The sequence below is a fragment of the Labeo rohita genome, unplaced genomic scaffold, assembly GCF_022985175.1.
Source record: "Labeo rohita strain BAU-BD-2019 unplaced genomic scaffold, IGBB_LRoh.1.0 scaffold_229, whole genome shotgun sequence".
NCBI lineage: Eukaryota > Metazoa > Chordata > Actinopteri > Cypriniformes > Cyprinidae > Labeo > Labeo rohita.
This window is the reverse complement of record NW_026128539.1, coordinates 63,688-87,060: the sequence shown is the minus strand read 5'-3', so window position 1 is coordinate 87,060 and position 23,373 is coordinate 63,688. Positions and strand designations below refer to the sequence as shown.

General features: G+C 38.5%; 1 long non-coding RNA gene and 1 pseudogene across 1 annotated transcript; both read left to right on the top strand.

Moving 5' to 3' along the window:
- Nucleotides 1-13,280, top strand: part of LOC127159549 (neural cell adhesion molecule 2-like) — a 32,029-nt pseudogene extending 18,749 nt beyond the window's left edge.
- A 6,822-nt stretch (nt 13,281-20,102) lies between these two features.
- LOC127159551 (uncharacterized) lies at nt 20,103-20,671 on the top strand. Its single transcript, XR_007826473.1, has 2 exons — nt 20,103-20,177; nt 20,619-20,671. It is a non-coding gene; the product is annotated as an uncharacterized LOC127159551 (long non-coding RNA).
- The last annotated feature ends 2,702 nt before the right edge of the window (nt 20,672-23,373 follow it).

Below are 23,373 nucleotides of genomic sequence, written 5' to 3'. Positions count from 1 at the left end.
CAGCAGACACTGTTATACTTACCATTAAAACCAATACCATCCGATAGGGGAGCATATCTCATATGATGCCATTATTGATGACTTTGCATCTAGAAAGGCCAGAAATGTCAGATTTTAGTTTCAGTTTGTGTTTTCTGTTCTGCAGTAAAATAAATAATTTAATTTTCTTTAGTGTGATTTATTCTATATTTATTCTATATTTTATTTTGTATATTATTGTATATAATTTTTGGGGTGGTGGGGGTGGCGGGGGCGCCGGGAGGGAGTCTCGCCCGGGGCGCAATTCAGTGTAGAACCGCCACTGCTCATGATACTGTTTCGCAAGAGGTTGTGGATTCAAAGCTGTAGAATGAGGATTTTGATAAGGACTATGAAGATTTGTGTGCTGAAAATGACGAGATGGGTGTGGTGTATGCAGTGCCGGCCCGTCCAACAGGTGATACAGGCGGTCGCCTATAGGGCTTCGTGGCCACGAGTTTGTCAATTTGATTTTTTGGTGTGTTCGATTTGAAGTGGTGCTGCACAGAAAGATCCGTTTTTAAAATCAAAGCTCTGCATGCTTTCAAATCCCTTTTGCGGTACTTTAATGTCATCCATTGTCCGATCGGTGTGCGCAGCGCAACTTCAAGTCACACACACCCTCTGACTACATAACTAAGGTAACGCACACCAGTGCTGTTCAGTGCGGCATATAGGAGAAAAAATGTCAAAAAATCAGCCTGTGCGTTCAAATTTACCTCCGCGTGCATGGATTTTTCATGTGTCTTTTGAGAACATTTTAATGACATGATTTTCCTCCAGATTCATTTAATAACATGAGTCGAGTTTTTGAAATAACTTCCTTTTTAGATCTGTCGTGGTTTCACATCACAGAATGAGTCAAAATTATTATTTTACACAGTATTCTATAAAATGTTGATTAGCATTGCATCTATATTTGATTCATATAAAAATGCCCGATATGGCTCGAAGAACAGAGAGAAACCATTTAGTAGCAATCGTACAGATATGTCTTCATGTTTCATGAGTTAAAACGTCTCTATCTGAGTTGTATTCAGCTTTGTGAATGTGTATAGCTTTGTCCATATAAGGGGTTTCCTGTATGAATTAAACATTATATTACATGTATTACATATATTAACACCTTATTTTGGGTAAAAATATATATGAATAATAATAATAATACTTCTCTCTAAGTTTTTCCTCTCTCTCAATGAATGCATAAGATTTTCTGACAAATTAAGATTTTTTATTTATTTATTTAGTCAAAATAAAGTTAGTCATGTTAACTGGTCATGCTGCAGTTTTCTGTAAAATATATTGATAATCATTAACAATAATTATTGTTTTGTTTAATGTTTTTATTTAATTTAATTTTAATTTAATTTAACATTTTATTTAAAACCAATGATCAGAATTAATCATATTGATAAAAACAACATTTTGGCCAATTTGTGCAGCCCTACAAACAGGCACAACAAACTCAATGTTCTTTTTGGTAAATAAAGTCTGAAAACCTTTCTTGTTACAGTTCAGATTTTGTTGTTACGATTCAGATTTTGGAATTGACTTAATATTAATTCTCAGAATAGTCTCTCAAAATGAAGTCTTGTTACACATTAAAGCTGTTTTTAAATTATTTGAAATTAAAGAATGACAGAGAGATTAAAGTGAAAGTGTGGTAGAAATGGAATCCAAACAATATATTTCCGAAGCTGGAAAAAATGTTTTTTTTTTTTTTTTTTACTATATATATATATATAATATATTTATTTATATATATATTATTTATATATATATATATTTTTTTGACTACTATATATATATATATATATATATATATATATATATATATATAATACATAAATAATAATATTTATTGCTGTGGTACTTTTTTTTTGTTTGTTTGTTTTTACATGCATTGATGCCCATGATCAAAGACACACTTGTCATATAAGGAAAAACTGAGCCACATTTAGCATATTACATTTAAAAAAAATTACAGACCCGGATCCAATGCAAATTTTTTTTTTTTTTTTCAATCAATTCTTAAAAACAAGCAGAATTTCTTATTTATGAATATTAAGCCTATATGTTTATTTTGTTTATGTTCTGTTTATTTTGTATAGTTTTTGTGTATACTTCATTTCTACTTTATTTATTTGTGTTTCATGTGTGTCTATTTATCTCACTTGCACTCATATTTTTCTATTTTATTTGTTTACATATTTTTACATATGTTTGGTAAATGTGTTACAATTAATACACATTCACACTTAAATACTGACATTTTATATCGTCATTTTATGTGCTTTTCTTCAGTTGTCAAATTTCTATGACTTCTATTTTTTACAGTAGTTGACCCATTTTTATTATCTTGTCTAGGGCCCCACAAACACACAGGCCGGCACTGGGTGCATGTGTCTGAAGCTAGGACCAAATTATATTTAGTTCAACAGATCAATAGCTTTCTTGACAACATGAAAGGGCTTCATAAGCCTAATATTGAGTTGTTCTTTCTGGATTTAAAGTTGTTTTTGATATCTTGCACTGTGGCAACGACCATACCTTTGACAAGCTTGACAGACCAAAACGATATCGGCTTAAGAAACTTTTGTGTAACGTAAGAAGTATGTTGAACTTACAAGGTAAAAAGTGAGATTGACTAAACAATACTTGGTTAAAGTTAATTCTAATATGGTTTCTGGAGCCAGGCCTGATAGAATCTATGTGCAGGAAAATGCCAGAGCCAATTTTTTAAATAGTTGTATTTCTCCTACTCCTATGTCTGATCACTTTTACATGTCTGTTGAGATTGCCACTGCACAGAGCACTGTAAAACACTCTATTTGAAGATTTAGTAGTAAACTTTTACAGGATCACAATTTTGTGCACTCATTCACACTTATTTTTGGGAGAGTTGGAGAGAGAGAAAATTGCAATATAAGTTTCTAAGTCAGTGGTGGTACATTGGCAAGGCACATGTTAAACTCTTTTGCCAAAGTTATTCTGCCTACAATAAAAGCGTCCTGGAAAGCTTGAACAAGACATCCTTCACATTGATATCAAAGAAGATGGTGTTGATGTTGCTGAAGTTTTGGAACGGAATAAGTTTCTTTTACAGAATATTCTTGAAGAAAGGGGCCAAGAGACACTTATCCGTTCTAAGTTCTTATCCTTTAATAACATGGATGCTCCAACATACTTCTTTTTTAATCTGGAGAAGAAGAATGGAAATAGGAAGACTTTGTGCCATTTGAAACTGGCAGATGGGAGAGAAGTAACTGATGATTGTGGAATAATTTCATATGCGCTGTGTTTTTATGAAGATCTCTTCAAAGCTGAAACTTGTGATGCTAAAATGGCTGATGCTTGATCAACCTTTCGACCTTTGATGAATTGACGGGTAAAGCTCCAGGATTAGATGGGATAAATGCAGAATTTCATAAGCAGTTCTGGCCAGTCATCGGAAAAGACTTGTTTTCAGTCTTGAAGTGTTTGGAAAAAGGTACACTTCTGTTGAGCCTTCGGAGAGCTATGATAACTTTATTACCCAAGAAGGGTGATCTTGGAGACATTAAAAACTGGCGCCCTGTGTCTTTGCTCAGTGTTGACTACAAGATACTTTCTAAAGTTTTAACTAATAGAATTAAATGTTGTATAGCTTCAGTGATTCATGCAGACCAATCTTACTGTGTTCCTGGTCGGTCAGTTTTAATAATCTTTTTTTGATTTGGGATTTGATTTCTTATGCCTTAGGCCTTTTTTTAGCTGGCAGAGGCATACGGCAAGGTCGTGGCCTCTCAGGTATCTTATATGCTATAGTTTTTTAACCACTGCTGGTAGTTTTGAGATGACAAATAAGTGGGATTCAACAGTTTGCCCTGTATCTGGTAATGGGATAGTAACAGTTCTAGAATAAACTGGCAGACGAGTGTAACTTTTCTGTTGGGTGAATGGGAAGATGGAGGCTCTCCAAAACTTCCCCAGTACTGCTCTTGTACATTTGAGGGGTTTAAAATGTTGGGAGTGTTTCTGGGGGTAGATCATTATATGTTGAAAAACTGGGAAGGTCTTTTTGTCAAAGTTTCCGGTTGTTTACAGTGGTGGAGGTGGATTCTTCCTCAGCTGTCATATAGAGGAAGAGTACTAGTAATTAATAATTTAACTGCATCTATGTTATGGCATCGTGTTAATGTACTTGATCCACCAAAAGAGTTATTGCAAAATTTACAAAAGGTTTTCATAGTTTTTTTGGGATGGCTATCATTTGCTTCTGTAACGGAGACGCTGAGGCGGCGTTAGAATCCAGATGCGGAACTTTATTAATAACAGCAGCAAACATAAACGTATAAACAGGCAGAAGGTCGAAACCAAAAGCAGTCCAACAGCATACACGACATGAACGTAATCCAAGCAGGCAGTGAGTTAAAGCAGGCAGTGGGTCAAATACCGTGAAGTCAGTCCAGAAACAGCAAACAATCCAAGAGGGGTAATCCGAAAACTCAACAGTCCATAAACAAAGCAAGGTAGCAACAGGTAATCCAACAGAGTAAATATAAACGCTCGGTAAGGCAGGTTGAACTGGCAATACTTCGCCACGTCTGAGCACATGGTGAGCCCTTAAATATAGCCAAACAGGAAGTAGCAGTAGAAGCAGCAGAGGGAGCATGCAAGCAGTCCTGGGCTGAGGGCTCCCTCTGCTGGCTTGGCGTTACAGAATCCCCCCCCCTAGGAGCGACTCCTGGCGCTCAAACCACAGTCCAGGTGGGTGGGGTAACAGAGGCAAAACAGGGGGTGGGACGGAGGGCCAGGTCCATGTAGAGCAGGTGGGCCTGGATCGTGGAGCAGGGACAGACAGTGAAGCACAGGAGGACCTGGACCATGGAGCAGTGGCAGACAGTGAAGCACAGGAGGACCTGGACCATGGAGCAGTGGCAGACAGTGAAGCACTGGAGGACCTGGGCCATGGCGCAATAGCAGACAGTGGAACCTTTGAGGACCAGGGCCGTGGAGCTGTGACAGACAGTGGAACCTTGGAGGACCAGGGCCATGGAGCAATGGCAGACAGTGGAACCTTGGAGGACCTTGGCCGTGGAGCAGTAGTAGACTGTGAAGTACTGGAGGGCCTGGGCCGTGGAGCAGTGGCAGACCGTGAAGTACTGGAGGGCCTGGGCCATGGAGCAATGGCAGAGTAGGGGACCATGGTGGGGCAGGCAGAACAGGTAGAGCAGGGAGCCATGGCGAGGCAGGCAGAGCAGGCAGAACAAGAAGCCATGGCGAGGCAGGCAGAGCAGGCAGAACAAGGAGCCATTGCAGGGCAGGTAGAGCACACAGGAGCAGAGTTATCCATAGTGGGCCTAATGACATGCATAGCAGAGCGGTGTGCACCCAAACAATCTCCTTGGCCAAGGCATGACAGGCAGCGAGTTCATCTTGGGACGCCGCCCCCATAAGAGGATCTACAGCTTGCGCTGACACCTCTGGGGGCATGGGCGCAGATGCTTGGGCAGGTGTGGCAGGGATGTTATCAATGGCCTTCATGGCCGTGACAGGACAGGCAGAGAGTTCGTGGGGAAACGCCGCCCCTTTAGGAGGTTCTGCAGCCGGAGCTGCCACTTCTGGGGGCATTGGCACAGACCCTTTGACAGAAGAGGCCCCTGGCGTAGACTCGTGGACCGGCGAGGCCTCTGGAACACAGTGTGCAGCCCACACACTGAAAATGGCTATGGCCATTACAGGCAGCACAGTAGATAGTGGGATGTCAGGTGACCTTGAGGGTGTGGATGTTATGGGCTTGTGGCTTGTGAAGGTAGGCTCTGCGTGGCTTGGGAGCGTGGGCTCTGCGTGGCTTGGGAGCGTGGGCTCTGCGTGGCTTGGGAGCGTGGGCTCTGCGTGGCTTGGGAGCGTGGGCTCTGCGTGGCTTGGGAGCGTGGGCTCTGCGTGGCTTGGGACAACAGTTTCTTGCCTTGACTCGGGGAGGCCTGCCGTGGCCAGACTTGACTCGGGGAGACCTGCCGTGGCCAGACTTGAGTCGGGAAGAACGGCGGTGACTTGACTTGAGTCGGGAAGAACGGCGGTGACTTGACCTGGCTTGTGCAGTCCAGCTGTGACTTGACCTGGCTTCTGAAGGTTAACTGTGACGTGACTTGGCTCAGGGACAATAGCAGCAACTTGACTTGGCTTGTGAAGATTTGCTGTAACGTGGATTGACTCAGGAACGACATGGCTTGGCTCAGGAACGACATGGCTTGGCTCAGGAACGACATGGCTTGGCTCAGGAACGACAGCTGTGACTTGGCTTGACTCGTGGGGCACAGCTGTGACTTGGCTTGACTCGTGGAGAGCAGAGCCGTATAGAGAGAGAGTTGCGACAACTCCATTGACTCCAATGGACCAGTTTTTCACAGCAATGGCGGATCGTGGAGGCGCGCAATAGTTCCCGGAAGTTAGCGCTAATACTATCAGCGCCATAGAGATGCAGCAGAAGAAACCGCTGTGATCGACTTTTATAAGGTAAGACATTTATAGGACAAAACTGTATATTATCAGAGCAGCTAATTAATTTGCCTTATGCATTAAAACAGATTATTATTAGATTATTCCTCACAAAATTAGTAGATTTATAGGGTATTATTTATTCTCTTAATGCAGTTTCAGTCGTTGTGTAATTGAGGCTTTTAAACGTGATTTTTGCTGGTGGAAAGTTAAATATTAGAATTAAATTTGTTGCAAAGGATGCTGATGGACCTAAGTGAGAATGAAAAAGAGGCATGTAATTTTCATTTGAAACTCATACTAGGCTAAATTACCAGAAATATATTAAATATCACTACTGGACACAGTTGAGGTCAAAAGATTACAAACACCTTGCAGATACTGCAAAATGTTAATTAAAACAATTTATTTTACCAAAATAAATACGTTTAAACATTGTTTATTTAGTACTGACCTGAATAAGATATTTCACATAAAAGATGTTGTTTACATATAGTCCATAAGAGAAAATAATAGTTACATTCATAAAAATGACCCAGTTTAAAAGTTTACATACACTTGATTCTTATTACTGTGTTAATATTGGTAAATTCATTCAAATTTTACAGATTCTGGAAGCTCTATGTAAACTTTTGACTTCAACTTTAATAAACGTGATCACAGTAAACATGTACTTTATTACTGTGTTTTATATTTACTGTACTTTTGTACTTCTTATCTACTTTAGAAACACTGTGTGGAGGAGCAGCGATGCCACAGGACTGATATCTGATAGAACATCACTTAACTGTTTCTCCTGTGTTTTTCTCCTGAAGACTCCCTGTAATGAGAACACCTTTGAAGAAATGACGCCAAGTTATGAGAGGACTCAAGATGATGCCAACTCCGAATAAACACACAAAACTACCAAATTTTCTTTGTATTATAATCAACATGATCAAATCATGTGATCAGTACTTTAATGTATTGTTTCTGCTGAATACATGATGTTAACTAACTGCATGATTTGTATAGCCTAATTTTAGATAATGTCTGTCATATGAACATTACTTTGACAGTTACACCTGTTAACGTAACTCTTATTTGTAACATAGAAACATTAATTTTCTGTAAAGCTGCTTTGAAACACTGTGTATAATAAAAAGTGCTATACAAATAAATGTGAATAAAATAAAACTTGATGCATCTTTTTTCTCCTCTCCATGTCAGTAGGAAAACCATACATTCATTCTGCTTTCTGTGAGTGACTCTGGAGCATTCCCATACAGCACAGCAAACTACAAGGACAACATGCTTTTACATTTATTATAAATCAATAAATCAGTTACTGTAAATAAGTGTACTTAATATATCATTAAATATGTAAAAACTATTTTTAAGTTGAATATACTATGAAAATTTGTAGATATTAATAATTATGGGGTGAACAAGAATCAACAACATTAAACAAGATGAATTTCCCTTAATTTAATTTTATAATTCACTTATTTGGTATTAAGACAACATACCAACAAGACAATACCATTTCAAAACAGCAAATGCAGTCTTTAACCAAAGTTACTTTAGCCTAAAATATGTTAACAAGGCAAGTAGCAATAGTTGATCACATTAATCCTCAAATATTAGCGTATTTTATATTTTAAATACAACACTGATATAACTACATATACATACTACATATACATGTCGATGTATTTTATAAATGATGTAAATGCATTCTTTTATTGTCTACTAATTAACCAAAATCGCAGTTCTGCCTCTTCAACTCCATGTATTCCAATAGCCCGCAATTAACTTCCTGGAACTATTTGAAGTCTACACAAATCACGTGACGATCGACCGTTTTGAACTTCCGTTGTCGCAACTCTCTCTCTATACGGCTCTGGTGGAGAGTAACAGCTGTGTCTTGACTTGACTCATGGAGAACAGCTGTAACTTGGCTTGGCTTATGGAGAACAGCTGTGACGTGGCTTGACTCGTGGGACACAGCTGTGACGTGGCTTGACTCATAGAGGGGAACAGCTGTGACTTGGCATGACTCGTGGGGAACAGCTGTGACTTGGCTTGACTCATAGAGAACCACAGCTGTGACTTGGCTTGACTCATAGAGGGGAACAGCTGTGACTTGGCATGACTCGTGGGGAACAGCTGTGACTCGGCATGGCTCATAGAGAACAGCTGTATCTTGGCTTGACTCATGGGGAATAACAGCTGTATCTTGGCTTGGTTCATGGGGAACAGCTGTAACTTGGCTTGCTTCATGGAGAACAGTAGCTTTGGCTTGACTTGACTCTGTTGCTTGACCGGGCTCTGAAGCTTGGCCGGACTCTGTAGCTTGGCCGGACTCTGTAGCTTGGCCGGACTCTGTAGCTTGGCCGGACTCTGTAGCTTGGCCGGACTCTGTAGCTTGGCCGGACTCTGTAGCTTGGCCGGACTCTGTAGCTTGGCCGGACTCTGTAGCTTGGCCGGACTCTGTAGCTTGGCCGGACTCTGTAGCTTGGCCGGACTCTGTAGCTTGGCCGGACTCTGTAGCTTGGCCGGACTCTGTAGCTTGGCCGGACTCTGTAGCTTGGCCGGACTCTGTAGCTGGAACTGGGCTTGACTTGAAAGCCTGACTGGACTTGGAAACTTTTGACCCTTGAGCAGCAGCTGGAGCTTGACTTGACCTTGGAGCTTGACTTGACCTTGGAGCTTGACTTGACCCTGGAGCTGCAACTGTGGCTTGACTTGGTTCTGCAGCTTGACTTGGTACAGGAACAGTAGCTGTCATTTTAGCTGCCCATACAGCCATGAGGGGTGAGTCCAGTATGTGTGCCATCATGTGGTGTGACTTGGAGACAGTGACCATCTTATGGAGTGGCTCTGGGATGGCGGCCATCTTGTGAACTGGCTTGGGGATGGCGGCCATCTTGTGGACTGGCTCTGGGATGGCGGCCATCTTGTGGACTGGCTCGGGGAAGGCGGCCATCTTGTGGACTGGCTCTGGGATGGCGGCCATCTTGTGGACTGGAGCGGCAGGCATGGCGTGAGCAGGCCCTGGAGCGGCAGGCATGGCGTGAGCAGGCCCTGGAGCGGCAGGCATGGCGTGAGCAGGCCCTGGAGCGGCAGGCATGGCGTGAGCAGGCCCTGGAGCGGCAGGCATGGCGTGAGCAGGCCCTGGAGCGGCAGGCATGGCGTGAGCAGGCCCTGGAGCGGCAGGCATGGCGTGAGCAGGCCCTGGAGCGGCAGGCATGGCGTGAGCAGGCCCTGGAGCGGCAGGCATGGCGTGAGCAGGCCCTGGAGCGGCAGGCATGGCGTGAGCAGGCTTTGGCTTGGTTAATGTGGCTTGAGCAGGCTTTGGCTTGGTAGACGTGACTTGAGCTGGCTTTGGCTTGGCAGGCATGACGTGAACAGGCTTTGGCTTGGGGGACGTGACTTGAGCTGGCTGTGGCTTAGCAGGCTTGGTTTGAGGAGCCTCTGGCGTGATGGTGACGATACCGGACATGAAGGTTGGGATGTGACGGGTCTCTGGTTTGCTTGAGGTGAAGGGAGCTGGTTGTGGTGGGGTGGCTACTGCAGGATTGCGGGGTCCCTCGTCCGCAATCCCGACAGTAAAAGGTGAGCCACTTAAACGCAAAGCTAAGTCGATGTATTTTTCAAGAGTCCAGTGTGGGGTATTGCGTGGCATGAGACGTGAAATGTCCTTACTTAAACCAAAACGGAAGATGTCCTTGAGAAATATTTCATTAAAGTCCACCTGATCGCACAGTTCACAAAAGTCTGTCACATAGTCCTCAATGGGATGGTTTCCTTGGCGGAGCCTGACGAGACGATCTGCTGGGTTCATGTTTTTGGTCGTAATTTCCGCTGGATTCTTGGTGGGCGAAGTATTCTGTAACGGAGACGCTGAGGCGGCGTTAGAATCCAGATGCGGAACTTTATTAATAACAGCAGCAAACATAAACGTATAAACAGGCAGAAGGTCGAAACCAAAAGCAGTCCAACAGCATACACGACATGAACGTAATCCAAGCAGGCAGTGAGTTAAAGCAGGCAGTGGGTCAAATACCGTGAAGTCAGTCCAGAAACAGCAAACAATCCAAGAGGGGTAATCCGAAAACTCAACAGTCCATAAACAAAGCAAGGTAGCAACAGGTAATCCAACAGAGTAAATATAAACGCTCGGTAAGGCAGGTTGAACTGGCAATACTTCGCCACGTCTGAGCACATGGTGAGCCCTTAAATATAGCCAAACAGGAAGTAGCAGTAGAAGCAGCAGAGGGAGCATGCAAGCAGTCCTGGGCTGAGGGCTCCCTCTGCTGGCTTGGCGTTACAGCTTCCTTTCTGCAATTCTTTATTTATCAGTTAACGAAGGAGGCCAAGGACCAATTGACCTGAAGGCTAAAGTTAAATCAATGAGATTTAAAGTTGTTCAGTGTTTACTTTATTCCAAAGAACATATCCCATGGGTATCTTTTGGTTTGGCTCTGCTCAGAACATTTGGTGAGTTTCTCCTTGACAGACACTTGTTCTTGATGTCTTTGCATAATGGGTCTTTTATACCTGATGTAAAACTTTACGCCTCTGTTTTAGATTCTTGTCCAGACAAGAGTATGACCATTTTGGTTTGAATGAGCCACTGTTTTATAATTCTTTTCTAGGTGGCAGTGATTGCAAGTTTAACACCATTGTGGAACAATTTATTGATTAATGGTCTGACCAAAGTTGTACATTTAATTGATGCTACCTCTAGAAAATGGATATCATCTGAGGAAATTTGTGGTCAGCTAGGGTTCAGATCAGTAAGGATAGTGGAGCAGTTTATTGATGGGTTGAAGGCTGCATTTCCCTCTCAGTTGCTCCAGTTTGTTAATTGTTTTCATGGTTTTGCAAGTTATTTGTATCTCCTAATTTGTATAGAAGATATAGGGAAGATATTGAAATTTAAAGGGTTACAAGAGCTTAATTTTGAGACAACTGGAAAAAGAGAGTGTTATCAGATATGTGTAAAATCAGATTGTTATGACAATATGAAGCACAGGTGTGACACAAAATGGAAAGAATATCTTATGATTCCTGATAATCTTGCTCCTTCTTGGAGGCTTTTATACAAGGGTCCCCTTTCAAAATGTTCTGGAGACTTACAGTGGAGAATACTGCATTGTGTATTGGCCACAAATAAGTTTAATGTGAATGTTTCATCTCTTTGTAATTTTTGCTTTGCATCAGAGACTGTTTTTCATGTCTTTACTGAATGTTCTAGATTGATACCGTTTGCTTTATTGGAAATAACACTTGGAAATCTGGGTTTTATTTTTAATAAGGTATTTTTTATTTATGGATGCAAGTATTCTAAAGAACACAGAGTGAAATGTATGTTGGCAAATTTTATAGCTGGTCAAGCTAAATTAGCCATTTGGAAAACCTGTAGAATGGCTGCTGAAGGGCAAAATGTAGATGTATTGAAAATTTTTACTGCCTTGGTCGAGTCTAGAATTAGAATGGAATATAGATTTTATCAAATCACAGGCAATTTATTTAAATTAAATTCAAATCATTTCAAATAATCACACTTTATTTATATTTTGTGAAGAGAGGAGTGCATCTTTTAATTGGTGATGTTCTGTGATTTGTTATAAGTGTTTTGCTGTATTACATTTTCTATTCTGAGGTCTTAATGTTAATTAAAGTGTTTTAAAAGTCAAAGTCTCTCTCTCTCTCTCTCTCTCTCTCTCTCTCTCTCTCTCTCTCTCTCTCTCTCTTTCTAATGATTATAATATACAAATAATGGTAATTTAAATGTTCTTGTGTTTCAGGTACCAGTGGAGTGGATGATGCTCATGTGTTCATCAGTTCTGGTGAAAATGTCCGTCTGCCCTGTAATAATCATCTTCATGACTGCAAATCAACTACATGGATCTATAACAGTCATTCAGCAGCGGTTGAACTGATTGCCTTTAGGGGAAAAGAACAAAAACACAGAGAGACATGAGAGACTGAGTCTGGGGTCTGACTGCTCTCTGAACATCAAGAACATCACAAAAGAAGATTATGGATCTTACACCTGCCAACAATATGTGAATGACAAACAACAAGGAACTGATGCACGTGTTTATCTGCATGTTCTTCATGGTAATTTTATGATTATATGATCAATTTAAAAAGGGCAAATTGTTCATTTAAACTCTCATGATGATTGAAAAGTGTGTGATTTGTGTGTTATTTTGTGTTTTAGTCTCTTCATCATCCTCACAGACTGAGATCAGTGCAGGCAGCTCTGTGACTCTCTACTGTCAGTTGTTTTCATATCCTGGAGTCTCTTGTGATGATTGGGTCCGTTCTGAGGGAATTCAGCTGTTCTGGGTGAATCAGGCTGGTGTTAAACTGACAATATCAGACTCCAGATATCAGATATCAGCTCCAGGACACTGTAACATCACTCTGACTACAACACTCCTGAATGAAGATGACAACAGAGAGTGGAGATGTGAAGTTACTCACAGAAATCAAGTCAAGACCTCAGTCACATATACTGTCAAGAGTTCAGGTGAGAAAACAATCTCATGAATTATTATGGAAGAATCTCTGATTATCATGATTATTATTATGATTGTCATATTCTACAGTATGATGAATCTGAACCAACATTCATGTTTACAGCTCAAGATAAAACAACGACAGCAGTGATTCCAGTCCACATCACAAACTCAGGATCAGAAACACAAAACACAAAACTAACATCATCACTGTTTTTCTCACATCAGTGTTTTGCAGTTGCTCTGAGATGCTGTTTTCTTCTATGAACTAGTGTGCTTTAATATTTAACCAGTAAGTTTGTTTTGCAATGCTTTTATTTTATTTAAAATGGAAGAAAGTCACACTTCTGGTGCTCACAGTTAAAAAATGACCAGACTACAAAAAACAGCTTATAGATCTCTTGTTATATAATCGCTATATAATCACCAAATATTGGATCCAATCTTTTCGTCAACATGTTCCTCCCAGTTAGGGCAGGTTTTGTAATTACTTTTTAAACTCATTGATCCTCATTGATCTGAGGATAAAGTTAACCTTTGTGAAAACTCAAATGTAATACTCAAAGTTTGCGTACATGAGTGAGTATGTGTGTGTGTGTGTGGGTTTGGTTTATATATCCTGGTGGGGACTTAAACCTGAATACACACAGACTCATGGGGACTCGTGTCACAGTGGGGACCTAAATTGAGGTCCCCATGGGTACAAAAGCTTATGAATCATACAGAGTTGTTTTTTTTTTTTTTTTTTTTTTTTTTGGAGAAAGTAAAAATGCAGAAAGTTTCCTGTGACAGCCAGGTAGGTTTTAGGTGTAGGGCAATTATACAGTATAATCACGCCTTTGGAGAATCCCTACAAGGATAGCTGACCAGATGTGTGTGTGTGTGTGTGTGTACTTGTTTTTTGTCCTACTGTCAATCATCTCAGCATTATAAGAACAACTACACAATTATTGCTATTAAATGAAGCAACATGCAGCAAAATGTTAATGTTTCTCTGGTCATTCTCAACTGAAGCACAGGCTCCTCTGTAGACTCTCTCCATCAGCTCTTATTGTATGGACTTTGCCCCTGGCCTGATAATGTGTGTAACCCTGGTTTTCTAAATAGGAAACAATTTGCTGCATTGCTGTTCTCCTCCAACTTTAAATGCTTCCTTCATCATGGAAATTCTGAGGACAGATGGTGTGAGCACACTCTTATGAGACATATGTGACTTATTCATCTCAGGCAGTGCAAAGCGCCACTGGCCAATTAATCAGCTTGATGATATAAGAGCTTTAGACAATCATCACACTGGAGGTGGTTTCCCATAGTTCCAGCATCGCAGCGTCTCATTCCCTATTAAGGAAATAAGTGTTACATACAGTGTGTAGCTGAGACATTTTCATTTATTAATGTAGTTCACACAGGTCCAGTACATATTTAGGGTTAATGTACCTATTAAACTCATCAAAATCTGCATTGTGACATTTTAGTGCACAAATGATTGGCTTTGGTACACAAAGTGATGTTAAAGTAAAATATTAATCTCTCACACAAAACATATTTAATTTTATTTCAAAGGGGTGCTATTATGCTTTTTCACTGAATTTTAGTGACTGTGTGTTGTGTATGTCTGGGCATAAAAAAAGATCTACAAGGTTACAAATCTCAAAGTCCACTTCAAAGGGAGATATTTAGTTTTTTAAAAAATCCCTTTTCAAGAACTACAATGAACGGCTCTTTCTGGATGTTATGATGTAACAACATGACCCATTAAAATATCATTAAAATAAATCCTGCCTACAGAAATTTGAATGGTTTTGGGGTGGGTGTAGGGACGAGGTGGAGGATAAGTCTAACTTTAGCGATGCAGCGTGGAGAGCAGCTTCTGAGACGCTTCACTGAGCGGCAGCACGGTGTAAACACAAGCATTGACTAGATGTGCTGCAATCTGCTCTGTGTAAGAGCCGCACCATAGACGTGTTTTAAAAAGCATTATAATTAGAAACTTACAATGTCTTTATTCAGTTGTTGTCATGTTAAAGTAAGTCATATTAAAAACATTAGGCGTCCTTTAGACTTATGCTGGAGTTGGTTTTGGGCAATGAAACTAAGTATGTAAATAATTAAATAAATTAGGATGATAATGTCATGTATAGGTGATCTTGCAGGCTGATGATAGAACCCAACACTACAGTAGTGTATTATTTACTCACCCCCAATGAATCCTAGGTGTATATGATTTTTTTCTGACGAATGCAATCAGAGTTCTGTTACAAATTATCCTGGCACTCCCAAGCTTTAGAACGGCACAGACGGGTGTTTCTCTTCATCAGTCCAAAACAAGTCCAATAAAGTGCATCCATTCATAATAAAAAGTGCCTCGGGAGGGTCAATAAAGGCCTCCTGTAATGAATCGATGCATTTTTGTAAGAAACATATCTTTAAAATGTAAGAATCGCTTTAATCTAGCTTGCGCTAACAGTTGTATGCAGAAGGAGCATGACAGTACTAAAACAATCTTATGAATTGTTACAGAAGAGTCCCTGATTAAAATATGATTGTCATATTCAACAGTATGATGCATCTGGACTAACATTCCTTCATTTACAGTTCAAGCTAAAACAACGACAACAGTGATTCCGGTCCACATCACAAACTCTCAGGTTCACGTAACTAAAGGTACATCATCACTGTTTTTCTCACATCAGTGTTTTGCAGTGGCTCTCAGATGCTGTTTTCTTTTATGAATAGGGGGCTTTAATATTGCCTGGTTAATATATACTGGTGGGGACTATACCCCACCAGTATTATACCTGAATACACACAGACTCATGGGGACCATGGTGGGGACCTATTTTTATTTATTTATTTATTTTTGAGAAAGTAAAAATGCAGGAAGTTTCCTGTAAAAGCCAGGTAGGTTTAGGGAAGAAGCATTGCCATTCTCCTCCAACTTTAAGTGCTTCCTTCATCATGGAAAATCTGAGGTGGGATGTTGTGAGCACACTCTTATGAGGCATATGTGACTTATTCATCTGATGCAGTGCAAAACGCCACTGCATCGGCTTGATGATATAAGAGCTTCAGACAATCTTCACACTGGAGGTGGTTTCCCATAGTTCCAGCATCGCAGCGTCTCATTCCCTATTCAGGAAATCAATTTAATGTTATCATTAAAATAAATCCCGCCTATGGAAATTTGAATGGTTTGAGGGTGGGTAGGGATGAGAGAGGAAGTAGCCTAACTTTAGCGATGCAACATGGAAAACAGATTCTGAGATGCTTCAACAAGCCGCGGTGCAGGTATAAACACAAGCACTGACTAGATGAACTTAAAAAAACAGTCAAATGACTGCCAGCTACAAAGTCTGTACAAATGCCATATAAAATTAAAATTTAAAATACTGTAGTGATGAAGAACATAGACCAGTTTCATCAAAATGTTGAATTAAATAAAGTATATTCAACTTTAAACTGAAGAAAAACCATCTACACAATTGTTAAGACTGAGTCAAAAACTATTTTATATTTCAGATGTAAATTTACATTATCAATGAATTCTTCATAAACAGCTCTTCAGAGCCCCCAGGAGGAACTGAATAATTCAAAATTGCATTTCTGTCTTATCAGTTAGGGTTTCTCTCATGATGAGATCATAATATTACCTTTGAGATGGGTGGAGAAAGAAACAATTTGTGCTGTTTGTTGAGAGCTTTGTATCTTGTATTTTCCACATATGTTTTATATCCACAATATTCTACTGACTCCTGTGGATTCATATACAGTGGTGTCCAACATTACAACATTAGAACACTAGTATTTTCACCAACTAAAAACATTTCCAAACATACATTTTGCCATTAATTGTAATAATCCAATGAGATTTTTGTTTTGTTCAGACTCAATCCAGACAAACTGTGGCAACATCTCCAAGCTGCTTTAAACACAAAGGATGCACACAGCAAATGTTGATTTAATTTAGTTAATTGATACAGATTTTTTTTTTTCAACATTATTATTGAAAGCATCCGGATTGTTTCAGAACTTTTACAGTGCCTAAAACCTTTTTATTATTATTATTTTTTTTTTTTTAAGTTTTAAGTGCCTAAAACTTTTAACAGTACTATAGCTTTGCAGGTAGGTTTCTTAAAGCACCTTGGAGACACTGCCACAGTTCTTCTGGATTTAGATGATGAGATCAGATCTCTGTGTGGAGCACTTGCTGTTGTCAGACAAAAATCTCACTGGATTATTACAATTTATGGCAAAATGGATGCTTGGACATGTAAACTAAAATTTCCTACTGATACACTACAGCAAAAGATAGAAAATTAAAAACCAAATTAAAAACATGGCAGACAAGTACTTTATTTTTTTTTTTAAATAATTTAATGTTAGTATGTCTTAATGTTAGACATGAATACTCACTTCTACACACACACATTAATATTAATTTGTTTAATAAAACTAATTACTGACAGAGACATGGGCTTGCGAGAATGTACTCACCAGCTCCATACAAAATCTACACAGTTGATCCAAAATCCTGGTTTACATACAGTATCCTTCTCCATGGATCATGCTTTCGGGTCCTCTCTGTCAATGAGTTAACATGACAGTGTTCTCAGATTACTCATTTCAAAGTTCTGTCACTTGAATATATATATATATATATATATATATATATATATATATATATATATGTATGTATATGTATGTATTATATTGCTTTACGTTTGATTCCATACAGGTGGAGAAGATCAAACATGTTTGATATTTTCAACCAATTTTAGAAAATGTATTGTTTTCATTTGTGACTCTGGACCACAAAACCAGTCTTAAATCACTGGGTTATATTTGTAGCAATAGCTAAAAATTCATTGTATGGGTCAAAATTATTGATTTTTTATTTTTTTTTTAATGCCAAAAATTATTAGGAAATTGAGTAAAGATCATGTTCCATGAAGATATTTTGTAAACTTCCTACTGTAAATATATAAAAACTTAATTTTTGATTAGTAATGTGCATTATTAAGAACTTCATTTGGACAGCTTTTTTCAATATTTTGATTTATTTGCACCCTCATGTTCCATATATTCAAATATTGTCCAATCCTAACAAACCATTAAAATATGATGTCTTTAAAAATAACAGCAGTGTAAGACCACAGACCAGCAATAAACTGCACATTTATATTATTATGGACTTAAAAGTACAAGCCAGTAATGCCTGTGATGTAATTTATTAGTGCAGCACACAGTTTCATATAGTCAGTCAGATAACTGTATTATATAGCATCTGCGATATGTTGCCAAAAATATTTCAAACCTAACTGTAATTATTTTCCACATCCAAATTCTAGATTATAACATGCAAAAGTCTACACATTAATCTCTTAATTTTACAGTATAAATATAGATTAAAAATAAAGGTTTAAACATCTAAAAAATGCACATTTAAAGGGCTCTTCTTTTAGTGAGAGTTTTCAAACAGCTTTCAAAATGCCAGACAGTGTGAACACATGGATAGTCATATCTCAGTGTGTAATGGTCTGACTTGAAATTACAGGCAGTTTGTAGTAACAAACACATCAATTGGTTAAGACCTCAAGTTGGAAATAAGTTATACATATGTGCTTAATGGGTACATAAGTTTAATAGGTATGTTTACCCTATCATTTATGTGATGTAAATTATTAAGATGTTATGTTCTGGTGCTCTTCGTTTCGGAGTCACACTTGTGCTCTTCGCGGTCAGAAGTGACCGGACACCTGTAACGCATCTTGTAATTTTTTTCAGTAAAACCATTCAAATTCATTTTTGTTTAATAATATTTTTTATTTTTTATTTTGCATTTTGAGAGGGTTTTGTGGTAATAATTAATATTTAACTGAGAATAATTAAAATTATTATTTTTTATTATTTTTTATTATTTTTTAATTAATGCAGTATTTCAGGTTAAAATAGAGACTCAGCCATCCAACACTAATTTATGAAGGCAGATTAGCGCCATTTGGTTGTAAAAAACGAGAAAAACATCTGTAATGGCAGGTGTAACTTGATGCCTGTATAGTTCTCTACAGAGCAGCTTGTGAATTGCCTAGTTGTTTTTAGACAATTGATTCAGCATTTTTATTAGGTGGAATAGTTGAACATACATTTAAACAATCTCAAAGACTATTTCTTATCCAGTTTGGGATAGTTTTTTGTTATAAATATGATTTGAAGTGTTCATTTTTTGTATTATGATTACAGTCAAACTAGCACTCTGGATATGTAATTTTTTTTATTTTACATATTCTCAATTTGCTGTGTTACAGTTCATTTGTGCCTGTGTGTGGATGTGTGAGAAAGAGACAGAAAAATTCTCTAAATTTTTGTATTTTCGATTTCCCGTTCATTTCCTGTGGTCGGTCATTTTTGACCAAAGAGCACAAGTTGTTGTTTTTTTTTGTTCTTTTTGGAATCGTGCCCTAATTTTTTATGTGTGTTCACATTCCAAATGCCATAAAAGTCACTGAATTTGGTACCGTTCTGATGAAGCTGTGATTTTTTTAAAAATTCAAAACCGAAAATGTTTTGGTCAAAAGTGACCGAAGAGAGGTGTGTATATAATGTGTGTGTGTGTGTGTGTGTGTGTGTGTGTGTGTGTGTGTGAATGGGTGTGTTTATGAATGGGTGTGTTTTAGAGTGTCACCCCTTCACTGCTGTGTACTTTTTTTCAGTATTGTGGAGGATTTGTAGATTGTACACACAAAAATTCTTTGAATATTTGTATTTTTGTCGATTTCCCATTCATTTCCTATGGTCGGTCATTCTGGACCGAAGAGCACAACTGTGACTATTTTTTTTACGACCACTTAGCCTGCTTGAATCATAGAGATCATGAAGCTGTGATTTTTAAAAATTTCAGAAAAATTTTCGGTCAAAAGTACGAAGAGCACCAGAGGGTTAAAGGATCAACTGAAGTCAGTTCATTCAGAGGTACGACACGTCTTTGTATGCAGTTCATTAATGCTGAAACAGTCAATCTGCTGTGCTTTGCCAAAAATTTTCCTTGATTGTGTCTCTCATCTGTTCACACATGTTTCCTGTAGAGATTTTGATTATTCTTGAGACTGCAGCATTTGTTTGCTCCTACTGTGATTCTTCTTCAGATCATCTGTGCAAGAAGAGCTGGTGAGTTTTTGAGATGATTCACATTGATGTGGAACTGTGATCTGTTTTAACTGTTGAAAACCAGAATATATTGAAATAAATTAGGTTAAATATTTCAAGAGTGATACCAATGGGTATGTTTAGGGTTAGGAGTTGGCTAGGACAATAATTAGGTGTAGGCTATACAATTAACTACATATTTTCTTAAAAATAATAATATACAGAATTAAATAGCAAGTGCTATAAAATAGCAAGAGCCACTTATACAATAAATAAATAAAAGACTGCTGGTTTGCACATATGTATTTCCACACTTCAGATACTGTGATTGTTTATGGAGAATGATGTGTATTCTGATTTGTTTATTGTATTTGTCCTGTTTTTTATGTATTTTATGTTTATTGTTGATTTTAAAGTGCTTTGCGTTTTGAGTAAATGCTTTTGTGTTGAATTATTTTGCAGGAAGGAAGAACTCACAGCACCCAGAGGAAATATGAATACAACATTAATAAAATGCTCTCTACAAATAACAAATAACAGACCAGATTACAGCAAAATGTATCTTCATGTCAATGATATTATGGATATTTGCTTGCAGCTTTTAAGGATATTTGCTCCATATACTGTACTGAATGCTTTAAATGTAATATTAAATACAGAGATCAACAGAGCAAGACAAATAACTTTAATGACCATGAATATGTATTACAGAAATTATAATGTAAATACATGGTATACATCTAATCATTACATTAAACTTTTTACAAAAGGCTTTTTAAATGTAATAGTCAGTTTAATTAATTATTGCATTTACAGGTGTATCTTGATGTTTTGTTTGTGTGTGTGTGTGTGTGTGTGTGTGTGTGTGCACTTGTACAGCTATTTTTGTGAGGACTGTTTTGTAAAGTGAGGACATTTTGGCTGGTCCTCAATTTCTGAGACCCTTTAAAGGCCTGTTTGAGGGTCAGGATTTGGTTTTAGGGATCAGGTTATAATTGGGTAAAGGTTAGGTTTAGGGTAAGGGTTTGGGTGAGGCACTTAGTTCTGATGGGTAGGTTTAGGGTAAAGAGCTAGAGACTGCATTGTGTGTCCTCACAAAGATAGCTAGACAGAGTTGTTGTTGTTATTGTTTTTACTGGTCATTTCAATGCAGAGACAAATTATCATTTATGAAAATATATGAATAATTGTTATAATCGTGCTTCAACATTGTTCTTCAAGGCGTACGCAAAAATAAAAAATTCTGAATTTGTAAATCTCTCTCACTTTCTCTCTTTTGGTTTTCAAATATGTGCTGAATACTTATTTTAGTCTATTTTACAGTCTTCTCCATCACAAGACAGAATATCTTACATTTACATTTACATTTATTCATTTAGCAGACGCTTTTATCCAAAGCGACTTACAAGGTGGGAATACTTCAAGCGATTTGTCCTACAGAGGCAAAATGACTTAGAAAGTGCTCATAATACCATAAAACTGGCATTGTTCAGATAAGTACAAACTAGAAAGGGAAAAGAGTAGAATAAAGTAATTTTTTTTTTTTTTTTTTTTAAGTCAAATAGTTTCGAAAGAGATGAGTTTTCAGCAGTCGCTTGAAAGTTGTTAGGGAGTTGGTATTCCAGATAGCGGTAGGAAGATTATTCCACCAGCCAGGAACAGTGTAAGAGAATGTTCTGGACAGGGTTTTTGTGCCTCTTTGTGATGGTACAACGAGACGTTGCTCACTGGTGGATCTCAGAGTTCTGGAGGGAGTGTAGATTGGTAGCAGTGAGTGGAGGTGGGCGGGTGCTGAGCCTGTGGCTGTTCTGTAAGCAAGCAATTGAACTTGATGCGAGCCGCAACTGGGAGCCAGTGCAGGATGATAAAGAGAGGTGTGACATGGGCCCTTTGTTTTTCTCCACCAGTCCAGTCTGATTTTCTCAAATCTCTTCCTCCAGTAGTGCTGGCCAAAAAAAAGTTTCCAGTTAAACTGAACCAGGGTTAAAGTCTTTATACAGACAGACATTGTCTCTGCTTGTGGGATTCTGGCGCCGCCTGGAGAAACATTTAAGTGTGACTTTCCAGAATTTTTCATGCAGAAACATTAGATGACCAAATCATTTGTTGAATGAAAAGTTATTTACAGTTTTTGCAAGCCAGCACTGCACTGATACTCAAACATTTAGGTTCATTAGGTTCTTCTAACATTTCGTTAGCTGTCCCAGTGCGTTGTGATTGGGGAACAGTTTAGATGGTGTTTCAGTACTGCCACACCACTTACCAAAGCAGCAAGTTCTGTCTGCTCCGTTATAGTTAAGGATATGTTAAAGTGTATGTAGGGACCCCAAAAACATGCTTGGGTTTAATAATGCAGAATATTAAAATTATTATTTTTTTGTTTATTTTTATACATGCATTTTATTTCTATCCACTGGCATAATATATTTAATTCAAGTGTATTATTGTGGACCAATGACTGAGCTTCTTTAAGCACATGAAAAGCAGAGGCTGCATGTGAACTTCTGTATCATTGTCATTTTGGAGACCGAGTATTTTTGTAATATAAGGCACAAAGTGTAAGGGAACAACCCTTGTTTTATTTTGTTGGTTTGCTTAAAGTATTTTTCCTTCCCCTGTTGTTTAGTTTGTGATCGTTTGAGTCACCCCGTGTGTGTCGACAGAAAGAGACATTCACAGATGCGAACAGTGACTGCATTGATGAAACTCGTCGTGGACTCGCAGTGTTGAGTTTGTTCTGGACTGGACACTTCTGCTTTCATCGCGGGACTTTGATCGACGGATCGGCAGTGTTGGTCAAGCTACTTGGAAAATGTAGTGAGCTAAGCTAACAGTTACTCTTCATTAAATGAAGCTTAACTACACTAAAGTTACAGCCTTGGGTAATGTAGCAAGCTAAGCTACAGCAACATGGCAAAAGTAGTTTACTACATCTAAGCTATTTTTTACATTTTCATTTTTCTATTGAACCAACATCATACCAAGTCAATGCTCTCTCAGTGATCAATTAAATTGTCAGTCATACAGGCATAAAAGTCCAGTTTAATTGTTTATTCAACCACTCTTCCAAACCAATTTGGCAACAACAATCAGTATAATGTACAGGGTTGGGTTTATCTCATATTTTGGGGGGTTAGGGGGGGTTGAATTCTTTCTTGAAAAACATTTTTTTTTTTTTTTTAAACAATGGCACCTGTTTCAGAATGTTGAATGAATA